At 40.1% G+C, this 16,203-nt stretch overlaps 1 protein-coding gene across 3 annotated transcripts in view; it reads right to left on the bottom strand.

Annotated features, from left to right (window-relative positions):
• Window positions 1-16,203, bottom strand: part of Qin (tudor domain-containing protein qin) — a 228,711-nt gene that overhangs the window by 64,078 nt on the left and 148,430 nt on the right. The gene's annotated exons all lie outside the window — the stretch shown is intronic.

The raw sequence follows: 16,203 nt of genomic DNA, 5'->3' as shown, positions 1-16,203 counted from the left end.
TAGATTGGAAATTGAATTATTTCAATATTTGATGCATTTCTTGTTTGCTTTTATGGGGAATTTGGGAGTTCTTGGCTTATTAAAAACATATTTGCAATGTTTTTAGAGCATTTTTATATTTTGAGGGATCGCTGTTCGAGCTTTGAAATATTACGGTTTCTTTCACAGATTATCGATATCGTAAAATTCGATTCGAAAATTTGAAACTCTAAATTAAATCGTATAACGGGAAACGCGAGCGGACCGGAAGAATCAAGTAGTTTCGAAAGAATTTCACGACACCCTGGAAAAAAGAAATTCATCGTAATACGTTCGGTCGTATTTTATATTACTTTTATACTGCTAACCCGTGTTTGAATTTCCCCCGTCAAACTTTTCGTCGAATAATAGCGTAATCCCGGAATGGTCGCCGGCTTTAATCAACATTACTTAACCTGTCACGAATTTAGCCGAGTTGGCTCTCCGCTCTGAATCAAGTTGACGCTACCGCGAACGAACTGCTGTCCGCTGGCAAGAATTGCAAAAAAATGGGGACACCTGTGTCAATATTCATGAAACACATTCTTCGTGACGGATGTGTGCCTGTGATTCGGTGTAAATTCATATTTCGAACGACAAACGGCTCGTTGTGCTACATCTGTACGAATCGTCGACCCTTAAAAAGGATTTTCGCGTTACACTTAATTTTCAGACAGAATCAGATAAAAGCTATTTCACGAAACGTCAAAAGTATAATAAATTCTTACAAAATTTCCGGACGAATATTTTATTAATTCGAAGTTGTAGAAGCTCCGTAACTTAAAAGTAAAACGAATAGATTTGTATTCAAACTAAGTCTAGTAAAAGACATCTTCGTGCACCTTTCAGCGTTTATCATCGCTTTGGAAAGTTGTAAACAAAAAACTGCACGGTCCGGGTCAAAACGACGCGGATTCAGGGTTATGATAAAAACGAGAAAAAGGAGAAGAACCGTTGGGAGAAGAAGATCCAAACGCAGGAGGCGAGGAAAAGCTTTGTAGCGACCGTTGGCGATACGAGTCGTCACTGTCAATGTAAATCAGCCCCTCCTCCCCCACGGACTCTGGGACACTTCGTTTCGTTTATTTTCACCCCGGTGTTTTCGCCAGACACGAATCGCGATGCTGCTTTTTTTCCAAACTCTGCCTTATTGATTTCTACGTCAAATGGCTTATTCTCCCGTTCTCGTCCCGCGTTCCCAGCCACGCGTTTCTCTTTCCTACTTTTCAGCGCGTAGACTCGGTCCATTTCCATGGAAACCACAAATGAAGTGCTCGCAGTATAACTGCGCGCACGGGTTATATTCTCATTTTCATCAAAATTCGCTACGGTTGCACGTCTTCCAGACGTCACCGACGCCCTTACCCCGTCCACGTTTGTCGTTCAATTTATCTTTACACGCACGATAATACCCTTGCTTTGGAAAATCCTTTCTCGTCACGATAAAGATTTCATTACGAAGACTCCAAATTTATAACCCTATCTGGTAGCTTCTAAACACGAATTAAATAGATATTATGGAGACACTGGTTTATGTCAAAAGAGGTCCTCGTAAGTACTAAGAGATTCTGAGGATTCTGTTAGAAAAATGTGTCCCACTAAAAATATAATATTCTTGGAATATTGTAAAATATGACTCTGGGAAATTAATTCCAAATAAATAATGTTTTTCTCTGATATATTTTTCTGGCAGAAGGTGGTCGAAATGTTGACAAATTAGATTATATGGAGTAGCTTTTGGAAAGTCGAATCACGCTCGAGACGACCTCGACAGCTGTTCTTACCCATAAATTAAGATCGCTTACTAAAAAACTTTCAGTTTCGACATTTTTCGTCGCTTTTAATTCTAGGAAGGTCCGTGTTCGATTCAAGCTTGATCGTGAAATTTTTACAAGCGAACAGGTACAATGGCCGAAACGAACGCGTTTGATTAAAAACCGGTAGTCGCTAGCACTGTTTTTTTTACTCTGTAAGATAATGAAACCGTTTCCCTGCACTGGAAAATCAGCAAGGTTATTAAACACGTTCCCCGACGAGTTTAAACGAGCGTTGGGAATTTAAAGAAAAATTATATTTAAAAAAGATTGCACTGAAAATTATTACACCGTAAGTTTTTTCAAGAGTTTACGTTTGAAATGTTTGAAAAATTGACAGTGTCTGGCGCAGCAGTGGAATATTTTCGATAGTTGGTCTTTTATTATAAACGAAAAATTGATTTCGACCACCGCAGCAGTCTCTATTTACAACGGGCTCGCGACTCCGACGAAAGTTTATCCAAACATAATTTGTTTCTGAGGAAGTCACGACTGAATCGCGGTTGCGTGCAATAAACTTGCGACAACGGAACCGCGCAAAAAGAGACAGGGCTTGGAAACTGGAAAAGAATCTAACTTCAGGCGTGCTTGGTCAAAATTCAGAACAGTTTGTTAGAAGTTTCGTAAACCCCAAGGAAGTATTTAAAGTGTCAACGTCCGAGTTTCCACTGATTTTTAAACTGGAGCTCTAGGCGACGTTTGAAAATGTTTAAAAAATTTCTTTCACGATTGAAATTCATCTTGGAGTTGATACGAATTAAAATTGAAAATTGGGAAGTGGTTTCTCAAATTTCTATAGCTAGTTTGGATCATGTTCCTTGCAATATTTGCTGATTGGTAGACTGAGAAGTTCGTAATTTGTGTTAGACACAGAGATCTTAGAATTCCATCTGGTTTCTCAATAGCGATGTTATGTTTGGCAATGTTTAAAAAATTTCTTTCGCGATTGATATTCATCTTGGAGTTGATACGAATTAAAATTGAAAATTGGGAAGTGGTTTCTCAAATTTCTATAGCTAGTTTGGATCATGTTCCTTGCAATATTGGCTGATTGGTAGACTGAGAAGTTCGTAATTTGTGTTAAACATAGAGATCTTAGAATTCCATCTGGTTTTTCAATAGCGATGTTATGTTTGGCAATATTTAAAAAATTTCTTTCACGATTGAAATTCATCTTGGAGTTGATACGCATTAAAATTGAAAATTTGGAATTGGTTTCTCAAATTTCTATAGCTAGTTTGGACCATGTTTTTTACAATATTTATTTGCTGATTCGTAGACTGAGAAGTTCGTAATCTGTGTTAAACATAGAGATCTTAGAATTCCATCTGGTTTCTCAATAGCGATGTTATGTTTGGCAATGTTTAAAAAATTTCTTTCGCGATTGATATTCATCTTGAAGTTGATACGAAGTAAAATTGAAAATTTGGAAGTGGTTTCTCAAATTTCTATAGCTAGTTTGGATCATGTTCCTTGCAATATTGGCTGATTGGTAGACTGAGAAGTTCGTAATTTGTGTTAGACACAGAGGTCTTGGAATTCCATCTGGTTTCTCAATAGCAATTGACGTACTGGCTATAGAATGCTATTGGACAAGACCGAAGGGACTGCTGGTCTGTTTCCTAAATTGAAAACTTGTGCAAAAATACTAATTGCCGTTCTCACGCTCCAAGAACACCTTCGAGGTGAAAGTTGGAATTTAGATGTCGCATTATATCAATCGTAACAACTCTAAACTGTACAAATGCTTGTAACTTGGATCTGCAGAAACAGTGATCTTGGAATTTTGTAATCTATCGAGTTTAACTTTGCAGAAATTTTAACACTATAATAATTTGTATCGAACTTACTCATGATTTTTGGGACAGCTTTTCAGGAAAAGTTAATCATCGTAATTTCTTACCTGCAACAAACAAAATTCATTATTAAAATTTCATTCCATAGTTTATAAACTATTTCAGAAAATGTAGAATGATTTCTCGAATATTAAAATATTTTTATGAGCCAATATATAGTAACAGCTGTTAATTTTATATTTATTCATTATACATAGATATTTACATATGCATGAACTTTTTGTGCATTAAATTCTTCGGCTGCATATTTTACACGAGGTTAGTAATATAATAAAAAAAACAATTTATTACTTGATACTTCGAATATTTCAGTAATTTTAATACTCGATCGTGTTATTGTCGCTGATCTTGTTAATCGCTATTAAACAAAAAAATGGACGAATTTAATTAAAATTAATCCAAGTTTAGCTATTTTCGAAGATCCGTCCTCCGCGTAAGTTGCTCGAAAAAAAGTGCACTAAGGTTAAAGAAGGCGGGTAACTGACAATGAGTTCCCTGTCTAACGCAGAATACTGTTGGAAGTTCCGTTAATTATTTAACGACGGAGAGATTGACGCCTTGTGGCGATGGCTTCTTTTTCCCTTCCCTCCTGGAAAGAGGAACGAAAAACGCGAAGAACAAGTAACGTTAGCGATTGCGTTCAACCCTTTTTAAATAGTAAATTACTTAGAGGCAGCGTTCAGCGAAATGCGATTACATTCTTGGCGAAATCTGATTAAATTCGAACTAAATTATCAGCTGCATGTTATCTGTGATATAAAACAGATTGTTATTATCTAATTAAAATAGAATCGTAACACTTTATAGACGAAGACTTTGGCCATAATTCAGACTTTTATCGAGGTAGAAGCTTCAACTTTTAACGAGTACTCCCAGAATCGAACAAGAAAAATTAAGTAAAAATAAAAATTTCACTCAGGGAACGAAAAGTATCCCAATCGGTTTTCTATTATTCGAGTAAAATATTGTCCAACTGATACATTTTACTGTTTTCTCTGAATTGTCCATTTCTTCTCCAAAAATTGTTCATACCATATACGACGTTATTTAAATTGCTCGATTAGAGTCGCTGATTTTCCCCTCTCCGCGATACGAATTTTTCAAAAGAACAATGACGACGTTACTTTGTCTCGCTGGAAGAAACGCCATCCCCTGCTCATCGTTAATCTGCATACACGACGTGCAACACGATGTGCGTGCATAATCGGCGTATAAATACGAATTAGCAAAATCGTATTTACGTATCCACGTTTCGGTTCAAGCTTTCGCGATCGAAACGGTGGCGAGTTTCCCACGGAACGCGCACGTCGCGCGCCGACTTTCTCATTTTTTATTAAAACTTAACAAGTTGCACGATAAATATTTCTCGCCGTTATCGCCTCACGGAAAGTCGACATCGTCGAAAAAGACAGAGATAATATGGTGCACGCGAAATTCGTTCGCTCGGAACATTAAATAGTAATCTATGAACGAAAATCAGTATTTAGGGGATTTTGGGGTCGCTGATCGCGAGCCCAGAGTCGAAAATATTAAATTCGAAATGACGTGTACGATATAACAGACGGAATATTCGAAATAAATCCGATTCGCTCGAAGCTTACTACTCGAGGATTTTTTGGGGTTAAAATTTCATTCGAATGAAATTAACGCGATTTATACGCGAAATCTGAGGGCTTGCAGGACGATAAAATGTTCGTTAAACAGCCTGTTTACGGGAGAAACGCAACGGGGTATCGATATCAAAGGAAGGAAGCGATTTTTCTTTCCCCGTTTTTACTTCTCTCTTTTGGCACACCTGGTACGAGGTATACGTACGTCTCCATCGACGGTCCTTTCTCCTCCGATCGACCCGCGCGACTCACCCGGCTTCTCGTATGGCGAATTTTCATGCGGTGCCGCGATATTAAAGTGCCGTTTCCCTGGGATATTTGCGCGTCGCGAAACGCAGGAAATAGCTACGCGACTCTTTTTCCTTGGTGCACCTTTTTGCTCGTTCCGCGATCCCATCGAGCGGGCAAGAAGAACGACACCGCTGACGGGGAAAGCGAGAGAAGAGGGGGCGGACAGACCCACAGGGCAGAGAGAAGCGGGCGTGCTTTTATGATGTTTTCCAAAATATGCGCGATTCGCGCGTCGCGTAACCGGCGAATGTCGTTTAATGTCGCGGTCGGGACCCGCTTGACTTAATTTCGCGGGAATAATGAAGACGCGCGTGTAAATAGGCGCGGCAAAGAAGCATCATTTCGCGAGGCAATTGAGACTCCGGAGTACACGACCCGTAAAAAAATGGCAGACCCGCCGCAGGGAGCGTGTTTCCACCTGTATTTATGCGCAGCCGGACGCTGCAACGATCTATGCTACTCGTTTTGTCGCGACGGTTGGTCATATCGGTGCCCCCTCCACGAACAGTAGATTAAAACTAGCTTTATTAAATTCTTAGTAACGGTTTTCGAATTTATATACAGGGTGTTTCGTCATTTTTCGTATACACTACGACAGTGTGTCCTAAAAGTAAAACCAAGACTAAAATGTTATACAGCGTTCGGACGGATTTGAAAAAAATTTCAAAACGTATTAAAAAAATTATATTTAGTTGCACAGGTTAATTACAAGCATTTTTGGTGAATAGACATACCCCCAAAATCTTACGCATTTTCGAGAAAAAAATTCTTTACTGAAAATGTAATGTGAGGCCAGAAATGCTTCCCTGAAATTTCATGCGAATCTTTAAAATGTCATAACTCTTGAACGGATTGGATGATTTTAATGTTTAAAAAAGCAAACTACGCGTATTTTGCTTTTTTAAAACCCCATAAAAATGGTCAAATTTTCAAACAGCCATAACTCCTACAATTGTGAATATATTTCAATGAAACTTTTTTCTGAAGTAGAGCTCATTGGTACCTACAAAAAAGTATTAGATAACTTTTCTGTAGGGCGTCGAACAAATTTATTAAAAATGAAAAACGAATTTTTAAGGAAAATCGACAGGGGGTAGGTGCTTAAATTTCTCAGCGAAAAAAAAAAATTTCGAATCGTTCTAAAAAAATTATTTCTAGATTCTGGGGTCAAATACAACCATTTTTAGTCATTAGACATACCCTCGAAATCCTACCCACTTTTGAAAGAAAAATTCGAGAAGGTGTGAAATTATTTGACGAAATTAAAAAATTTCAAATTGTTATAAAAAAATTATTTTCGGTTGCGGGGGTCAATTACAATCATTTTTGGTGAATAGACATACTCCCGAAATCTTACGCAGTTTCGAGAAAAAAATTCATTACTGAAAATTTCATGTCTGACCATACCACTGATATGTTTCACTGAAATTTCAGGCGTATGTTTAAAACATCATAACTCCTGAACGGATTGGACGATTTTAATGTTTAAAAAAGCAAACTACGCGTATTTTGGTGGAGAATATGTACAAATCGCAAAAATATTCGAAAAGTTGATTCTTGACCCCGCAAAATTAGAAAAACCCCATAAAAATGCTCCAATTTTCAAAATACCATAACTCCTACAATAGTGAATATATTTCAATGAAACTTTTTTCTGAAGTAGAGCTGATGGGTACCTACAAAAAAGTATTAGACAACTTTTCTATAGGGCGTCAAACAAATTTATTAAAAATGATAAACGAATTTTTAAGAAAAATCCACTGGATAGGTGCCTACATTTTTCGACGAAAATGAAAAATATCAAATCGTTCTGGAAAAATTATTTTCAGTTGCAGGGGTCGATTACAATCATTTTTGGTCATTACACGTACCCCCGAAATCCTACGCATTTTCGAGAAAAAAATTCGAGTAGGTATGTAAATTTTTCGATGAAAGTGAAAAGTTTCAAATCGTTTTGGAAAAATTATGTTCGGTAACAGGGGTCAATTACAATCATTTTTGGTGAATAGACATACCCCCGAAATCCTACGCATTTTCGAGAAAAAAAATCCAGTATTGGTGGAACTTTAAACGTTAATAACTTTTTAACGAAGTCTCAGTCAAGAAATTGATATTTTTGATTTTTGTCTTATTTTTGCCTCTAGAATCTCCCATTAAAATCTTTCCCATTTTTTTAAACTTGAAGAATAGTGCAAAATTTTGTGACATCAAAAATTTATCATCGAAGAAAGAATACTTCAGCATCTAAGATAATAAAAGAAATTAAACTCTGATAAAGAGATGTTTAAGTTATCCACATAATTCTGCGTTAAAAATATTTTTTCGTCCCTCAACTAGTAGTTGCTCTCTTTAAACGAAATTTTAGTTTGTTTGGTTAGTAAATAAGAAAACATTACATATTTTTGTCATAATTTCTTAACAAAGTATGTATAAATTTTTTGTTTCATAACACTTTAGTCTTATCTTTACTTGTAGAACACACTGCCGAAGTGTGCACGGAAAAATGCGGAATACCTTGTATATTCAAGGAGGCGAGAGAATATTAATAACGAAGATTATAATCCTCTTTTAAATTCCTTACGTAAAACATCATTTTCTATTTAATTTCTATCGTCTTATTATAACTAATTTTCCGCACGTGTATCTTTTTTATGTAGTACCGCAAATTGAAAATAACCGGTGAGTTAAAAAAAAAAAAAAGAATCTTTTCAGGGAACAAAGCCGAAGAAAACCCGTAGACCGCGAGAATGTAAAGTACACGCTCGAGAGTAGGCGACGCTCCGGGAAGTCGATTTTTAAACAGTATGATTAATCTCTGGCTCTCTCGCGAAGCGTAATACATCGCGGCCGCGAAGAATGAAAATATTGTAATAGCCCGGCCGCATATAATGAACGGAAACCGCGGAACGTGACTACTGAGTTATTCACGATACGTTCGGGAGGGTTTAAACATCGTCCGTGCGCCGCGTGTATTTTGTCGGAATTAATGGCTCGAAATTTGGAATTCATTAACGTCAGATTCCCGAATCTGTCGTTATGACGAATCGTAAATTAAGTGGTACAAGCTTAATCGAAGGTTACGCGCCGGGGAATGACCAGAATTCGCGCTCATTTCCGGCCGTTCCCGCGCACCGCGGAATCGCCTTTGTTGAAACAGCTACGCGCCTTCCCTCCCCCTCCTCTTGCTCCCGCGATCTTTCTGTCTGGTACAGACGGGAACCGAACCAGGAGAATAATTTTACCCCTGGAATTTCCTGGCCCGCTCGATTTTAATTATGATTTTCTTACCACGGCGAAATTTCATCGTGGAAATAGAAAGAGCGTGGCCGAAACGAGATTGCCCCGTCACGGAATACGCTCGCCGACCATTCGTCGTTATCGCTCATCGTTTCCCTCGACGCTTCGCTTATTTTTCTCGGGAATTTCGTCACGTTTTATTTATACTCGACTGGAACTACCTACGCTCGAGGAATCCGCGAATCCTTTATTATAACCCCCTTTCGCGCCCAGTCGCGCCCGTTCGCCACCTGGGGATCGCGTGCGAATGGCCACGCGTAAAATTTGGGAATCTCTCGAAAGGAACGGCCATTCGTCGTTATCGCTCATCCGGAAGCATCGCGTATTCTTTCTCGTCGATAGTTTCGAGAAAGAAATCTAAAACCCGGGGGAAGGAAAGTCACCGTCGTTTAACTTTGGACGCGATTCTTTGGAAAATTGGAAAACAGATCCGAGCGGATCGCAACAACGCCAGCAGCGTCCCGTGTATTCGTTAACCCTTAGAATCCTCCATAGTTGACGAGTCTTCTTTAAATTTTTTGTTTAGTAACTTACTTTATCGCTTGAACTAAAACCTGGCAGAGAGGTTTCTAACATAACATAGCTTTTCATTACTGTGGTTTAAAAATAAAAGTTTACGATTTATTTAACATAATATGTAAAAAACGAGCAACATTTTCAGTATCAAACGTTACATGAGAATTAGAATTTGAATAGAGGTACGTTAAAAATTAAATAAAATCAATTGGAAATTATTTAATAAATAAATTTGAAAATAAACGTAGAAGACAGCAGAAATTATAGTAGTGGGTATATTCGTTGGATAGGGGATGAAATGCCCTTTAAAATGAGCGTTCGAACGAGTCGATAGCTTTATTAGTTCCGGAGATATAGCGATTTTAGTTTCAAGTCGATGCGGTGGCTAGTTCCGGATAGGGTCCGAAGTCTTTGTTTACTACGGCCTTGTCAAGGTCGTTGACCGCACGTGACCGTAGTAATTAGTAAACGTGACGTCACTCGGTCACTCGGTCAGTGGGTCAACGTGCGACAAGGAGGTCCGATGCGACGCGTCAGACGGAGACAGAGATAGTCAAATTAAGAAAAATTACCTTTTACATAAATTGCGATATCTCGAAAACGGAAAGTCCGATCGACAAAAACCAAAAACCATTTTAAAGAGGAAGCTTTGCCGCCGCTAACAATGCCTTAATAATTAATAAAATACTAATAGTTTCGGAACTGCACGCATCTAAAGTTTTAGTATTTTTAATACGCGTTAATCGGCTCTCGTAAGACGGTGAGTGGAATTTTAAAGATTACACTTTCATATAAATTACGATATCTCGAAAACGGAAAGTCGGATCGACAAAAACCAAAAGCCATTTTAAAGGGGAGGCTTTGCCGCTTCTAACAGTGGTTCAATTATTGACAAAGTACTAATAGTTTCGGAACTGCACGCATCTAAAGTTTTCGTACTTTTGTATTAAAAGCGTATTGCTTTGGTAGACTGTTTAAGAAATCGGTCTGGGAAATATACACTCTGCGATAGATCGTCAATTCTCTCGGTGTTTAAGGAAGGGTTGTCTTACTGGTGGAGTCCACTATAGCAGTCCCCACGTTTTTGTAATATAAAAAAATCTTTATATATCAACAATCCAGACACCGTCAGTTTCTCAACGTCGATCGAAAAATGCCGTGCAACGGAGCAATTTGCTAAACAGCATGTCCTTTCCGATAGGAGGGTGCCAGAGTCTAAAGAGGAGAAGTCCAACCATTCTTAACCGTTTCATCGGGCACGTTCAACTGCTTTGCCACGGCAAAGAACCAGCTAACGTCGGTCGTCTAACGCTCCCTTGCCCGAGGATCGTCGTTCCTCCTCCCCGGGACTCTCCCTGTTCCGCGATTTCACCTTTGAACCGGTTGTTCATCCCATCCAGCGGGGGCGCTACTACGAGAAACCTCAGAAAACGCAACGTTTGTGCGAACAGCGAGAGAATAGAAAGGAATCCTCGACAGTCGAGCGGTGTGCGGATCGATTAATTATTTAACGAAGCTCTCGGCACCCCGTTGCCACCCCCTGTGCCCGCCGTCCGCCGCCCTTGCCTCCCCCACACCCTTCCCCCAACCACGCCGCCGCGCACTGTTTAGCCCCGAAGCAACGTCCGTTCGTTTCGTCTGTATTTCCATCCATTGCACATCCTTCCACCTCCAACAGCTTCTCCGTTAACCAGCCCAACCCCACCCCTCTCTGCCCTCGTGCCCCATCCCCTCTCGCAGGCTGCCTGAAATTTCATCGTGAACGGGAGATTCGTAACTGCGATCGCGGCCCGCGGAGAGGGGCGTCGCTACAGCACAGGATACCTGCGTAATTAGTTCGCCTTTGATGAGAAAACTCGCGATCTACGCGCACGTACGCGTGCTACGCGGCGATTGCACTGGCTACGGGGGTGGGATGGCCAACGATGACCTGTCGATTCTCGCTGCTGCGTGTTTGGGGTTGCGGCCAGGCCGCGTGCTGGCTCGAAACGTTACCCTGGAGCCGAAGAATGCTTCGAAAGTGGGTCTTGGAAGCGAACAGAAATCCTGGTTTTCGGACGAATTACGGTATTACGACCCTCAAAATTATGGGTTTGACCTCTGTGCACTGTTCGATATTAAGTAACTCTTCGACGAATCGTCGAATCGAAAATACAGGGAGAAATTGCATTCGTAGACTATCCAACCCCAAACTTAATAGAGTTTTTAAATCTGATCTGAACGTCTCAACGCAGAGCGGAGAAATCTAACTGTGAGGCATAAAACAACGATCCCAATCTTCCGTTTTATAAGAAGCTTTCTCTTCGAAACAGGGTGCTCGTTTCTTTTTCGAATTTTTTCGCCCAGCTTATCGCCCCCGTCGGTTCTCCTTCATTTCGCCACCTCGCGATTATTTCTCCGAATTTCTCGCGTTTCCCTCTGCAGGCCTCGCTCTCTTTTCCGTCCTTTCTCGGAGGGAATGAACTCGCGCTCGTACGCTCGAAGAATTTCCTCGCGAACGAGTCGCCCCCGATCTTTTCGAGTCCCGTTTCCGAGGAGACGTCTTTTCGCGGAGTCAGCTGCGAAGTTTAGCCCGGACGGCTCGCGCGGATGCGTACCGGTTCCCGGTCGCAGCTCGATCTTGCGTTATACAATCAACGCTTTAACCCGGGAGGCACGAGAGAACGAAAGAGAGAAAACGAAATTGGGGAAAGAGCGCTTTTTTCCCCCCGGAGCGCCGGACGAGCATCGTAAAACCCGACCGCTCTACCGCGCGAGAAAGAAATTTGCAATATTTCTGATCAACGATTTTGGAAAGGAAGCGTATAGCTCGTGGTTTCTACTACTTTTGGCTGGATCGATCGAATCTGGAAAACGGGGAAATTGAACGCAAAGAGTGCTGGAAAAATCGGGAGAAACTTGGGAGAAGTCGATCTTAAATAGATAACTCCGCAAGTAACTAATAATTATTTAATATATCTCACTGTAATTATTCGGAAATTTATGTAATCCTCCATCAGTCTATTATTTCTTCGATGCATTCAAGAACAGTTGACTTTCATTTACCAATTTGGTAAAAATTAACATTGAGTAAAATAATTTAATTGAGAGCTCGCTTAAGGGTTAACGCGTATGTTATGAATGATGCATTATTACAAGCCAATTAGACTGTTTAAATCTGTAATTCTGTAACATTTGCTCGTTCGAATATTTGGATCCGTAGGCCCACTCGAATCGAAGTGTTCGGATATTTGGCAAGAAGTCACCCTGTTCTCGACCACGGTATTTGTGAGTTCGATTTATCCGGCAACATCCTCCACCAGACTGGGCAATATCGTCGCGCTTGGCCACCCAAATTTCATAAAACACGCGCGAGTAAGTAGGGACGCGAAATCAAATAACACTTGCTGTATTAAATGCCACGAACAAACAGGTGTAATTATTCGGCAGCCAAGCGAATACCAAATAATTATCAATGATTCGGTGCGTTTCCACGGCGAAAGTATCGGCGCTGGCCCCCCTCTGTCCGGAACTAAATTAACGCGGTTGCGTGTAATAACAAACGAATTCCGCGAATCGATCACTAGTCACCCTCAGGACTAAAAAATTTGAAAAAAAAGAGAGAATCGCTTGTTTTCAGGGAGGGAGAGGGGGGGGGGGCGAACACGCGTACTCGTACGCGTCGATCTCGAGACTAGCTACGTTCCCCGCTTAATTAACTATCGACGATTTACGAATTCGTGAGCCGCAGTATTTTCATCGCGCCCTAATTATCATGATATTCGACGGAGAAACGTTGCGTGGAACGGTGTGTGCTTCGAAAAATTGGGCAATTTACGAATCATCGTTCTCCGCCCCTCCTCTCCCCTCTCCCGTGGTCAACCCAATTTCAGCCAGGTAATTAAACGGTCGTTAATTAACAAAAGAACGAGCAACGGGTTCAAAGCTTACCCAATTTCGAAACTGGGCACTTTTAAATGCCTTGATGAATTTATTTTTGTTAAGACATTTATGGAAACAATTGCTTGGTTTCATTGCGACTGTGCTTTTCATAATTTTGAAATTATTTTGAAAAAAATTCAGGCTCGTGGGATTCTTTATGCGTTAAAATAATCGGTCAAACTTGAGGAATATATTTTATTTAGCGATAAAAAAAATGTCCAGAGATGTTTTCCTTCCAAGTTGTAAATTTTTAAAAACCAAAGGGGGCTATGTTTAAATTTGTCTAAGGGATAATAATAGTTGTGCATTAAAATTATATTTTTTTATCACTATAACGAGTGGAATATATTTCTCAAATGTAGCCAATTATTTTAGAAATAACCTGGACATCAAGAATCAATTAAACGGGCGCCGTTTTGCAAACGAAGACCAGATGATTGCAGCGTGGGACGATGCATATGCTGCAGCGACCAAGAAAAACGATGGGAAAATGTTGCGTTATTACTTTCGACGTACAACGAAGCGTATAAAGTACGATAGAAAATACTTTGACAATTAATAATATACGTAGCTGGGCGTAAAAATTTTCTCAGCGGCGTGCAATGCTTCGTTGAAACGTATAAAATGGTTTCGAAGTAGAAATTAGATAATACAAGGGTTCAACAATTATTTAAGTAAAATCTTTGCTCTTGGAGAAAAATTCATATCTATCAGAGTATTTATAGCCAGATAAAAATATTTAGTCGTTTATTAGTCCTTCGATTTTGGAAAAGTTTTTTGGAAAAATTTTCGACTACTATGGATAGAAACTGTTATCATAAAAAATTAACGGAAGACTCTGATTGGTCCATGGGGCCGCACTTAGCGCATTCATGATTTATGGGAATATAAATATGCTTGGAGGATCCTTTTATGGACTCCAGAAGCACGGCGTACGTCCCGAAAACCCTTTCGTCGTTCCAGCCAAGGTCTTCTGTTAGTTTCTCGAATATTTTAGACCTTAATGGCAGGTAACTCGATGTATACGCTTGTCTGGTTCGCGAGAAATTCCGGCTCAAGTGTATTGTTTGCGCGCATTGTCGTGTACGTGTTACTTCGGTAGGAAAGGTGGATACGATCCCGCGTTCATCCCATTTGATACCGGTCCGTCCGTGACGCGGAAGTTAATTAACGGCTCATCGACTAGCCGAACTTTATGCGTCTAAACGCAGTGGATTAATGTGCGAATTAATGTAAATTAAGTGGCGAGACTTACACGTTATGAGGATCAGTCGATAACTGCTCGCGATATACACGTACAATTCGTTACAATCGCTGGAGAAATCATTTTTGGGGGCTAAAAACACACATATGTATGCTGATAATTCAATCTTGATCGAAGCTTTTCAGCTGAAAGGGTTTGGAAAAGGGAATTTTATTGGGCGGAACGTTTCGTGCAATTGTTTTTATTTTACACGTCGAACACGAAAGGGTAGAAATAATTTTTGTCGAGGGCCAGCGAACGATCAGCAACAAAAAAAAAACAGAGGGATACTTTGACAACAAATTGGCGGACGTTAACCGAAGTGGTCATCGCAGCGGAGCGTGCTTAATTTGCGCGGTAACGCGACTCGATTCCTCCGACGCGATCAATCGATCGCGCGTGCCCCTTTCTCCTACGCGATTATAGGTTTGCAATGTACACGGTACAAACCCTAACGATTTCGGAATTTTGAATATTTCAGCGGGGTAACGCAATCACGGCCCTGTCCGACAGAGGAAATGTTTAACGACAACGGTATACAAAGCTGAAATTAATTAGCTGCAGACTTCCGAACCTGTTAGCTTCGATAAAGTGCCGGGCCAGACCCCGAATCGGCGGCCGTGTGTACGAATCTGCCGTGAATAACGCAATAGCTACGACCCTGCGGTCTGCGTAATCGCAAACGACGCCACCGCAAAACTTTGACCTCCCCGTTGTTCCCTCTTTCTCTTGTCTGAAGCGTGTACGAAAACTTTGACCCTCCAACGAAATCGGGTGCTAAACTTTTGTGGTCCGCGTGGTCGAGTCTGTGAGGACTACTTCCACTGAAAAGATGCAGAACTTTCGGTGGTACTTCGTTCTGGGACACCTGGTGTGTTTCCAAATTTCTGCAGGGATCAAAGAGTGGTCCCTGCAGAGCTTTGCATAGAGGTGATGATGATTAGTCTTCTGGAAGTGGTTGTAATTTGTGAAAAAGATGGGGGATGCTTGGTACTTTATTTTGGAGTACATGTTAGGTTGTTAAATTTCTGCAGGGAACAAACAGAGGTTCCAGCAGAGAGCTTTGCAAAGTGACGGTAGAAAATCTTTAAGGGATGATGATGATTAGTCTTCTGGAAGTGGTAATTCGTGAAAACGATGGGGGGATGCTTGGTATTTTGTCCTAGAACACGTGTTGAATTGATAAATTTCTGCACAGAACAAAAAAAACATCGTTTAAACAGATGATAATGATTATCACACCCTGGAAGTAGTTGTAATTCATGAAATAATCACTACAGGCACTCTGGGGCCTCTTGTAAATATTTTTAGATATATAATTGCAACCCTCAAGAATTTATAAAGATCAAGTTTGAAATATTCGTTTGGTTAGACAGATTATAATAAAGATTAGTAATAGCGATTAATAATGGTGTATTTATTTGTGCCAAAGAAGTTAAAACGATACATGAAAAAATACATTAGACATATGGTATAACATTTATTATTTCATCCAAGTTGACAAAACGTAACGAAAAAAAAATATCTGTATCTTGAAATGTTAAAGAATATATGAGGAAAATGGCGAATGCTGTAAAAAAATTGTCAAATATCGCTTCACCCCCTTAATTATCTTTATAAAATTAATCGATTTGGCC

The sequence above is a fragment of the Colletes latitarsis genome, chromosome 5 (assembly GCF_051014445.1).
Source record: "Colletes latitarsis isolate SP2378_abdomen chromosome 5, iyColLati1, whole genome shotgun sequence".
NCBI lineage: Eukaryota > Metazoa > Arthropoda > Insecta > Hymenoptera > Colletidae > Colletes > Colletes latitarsis.
The sequence above is the reverse complement of the archived record's forward strand: the minus strand, read 5'-3'. Positions and strand labels throughout refer to the sequence as shown.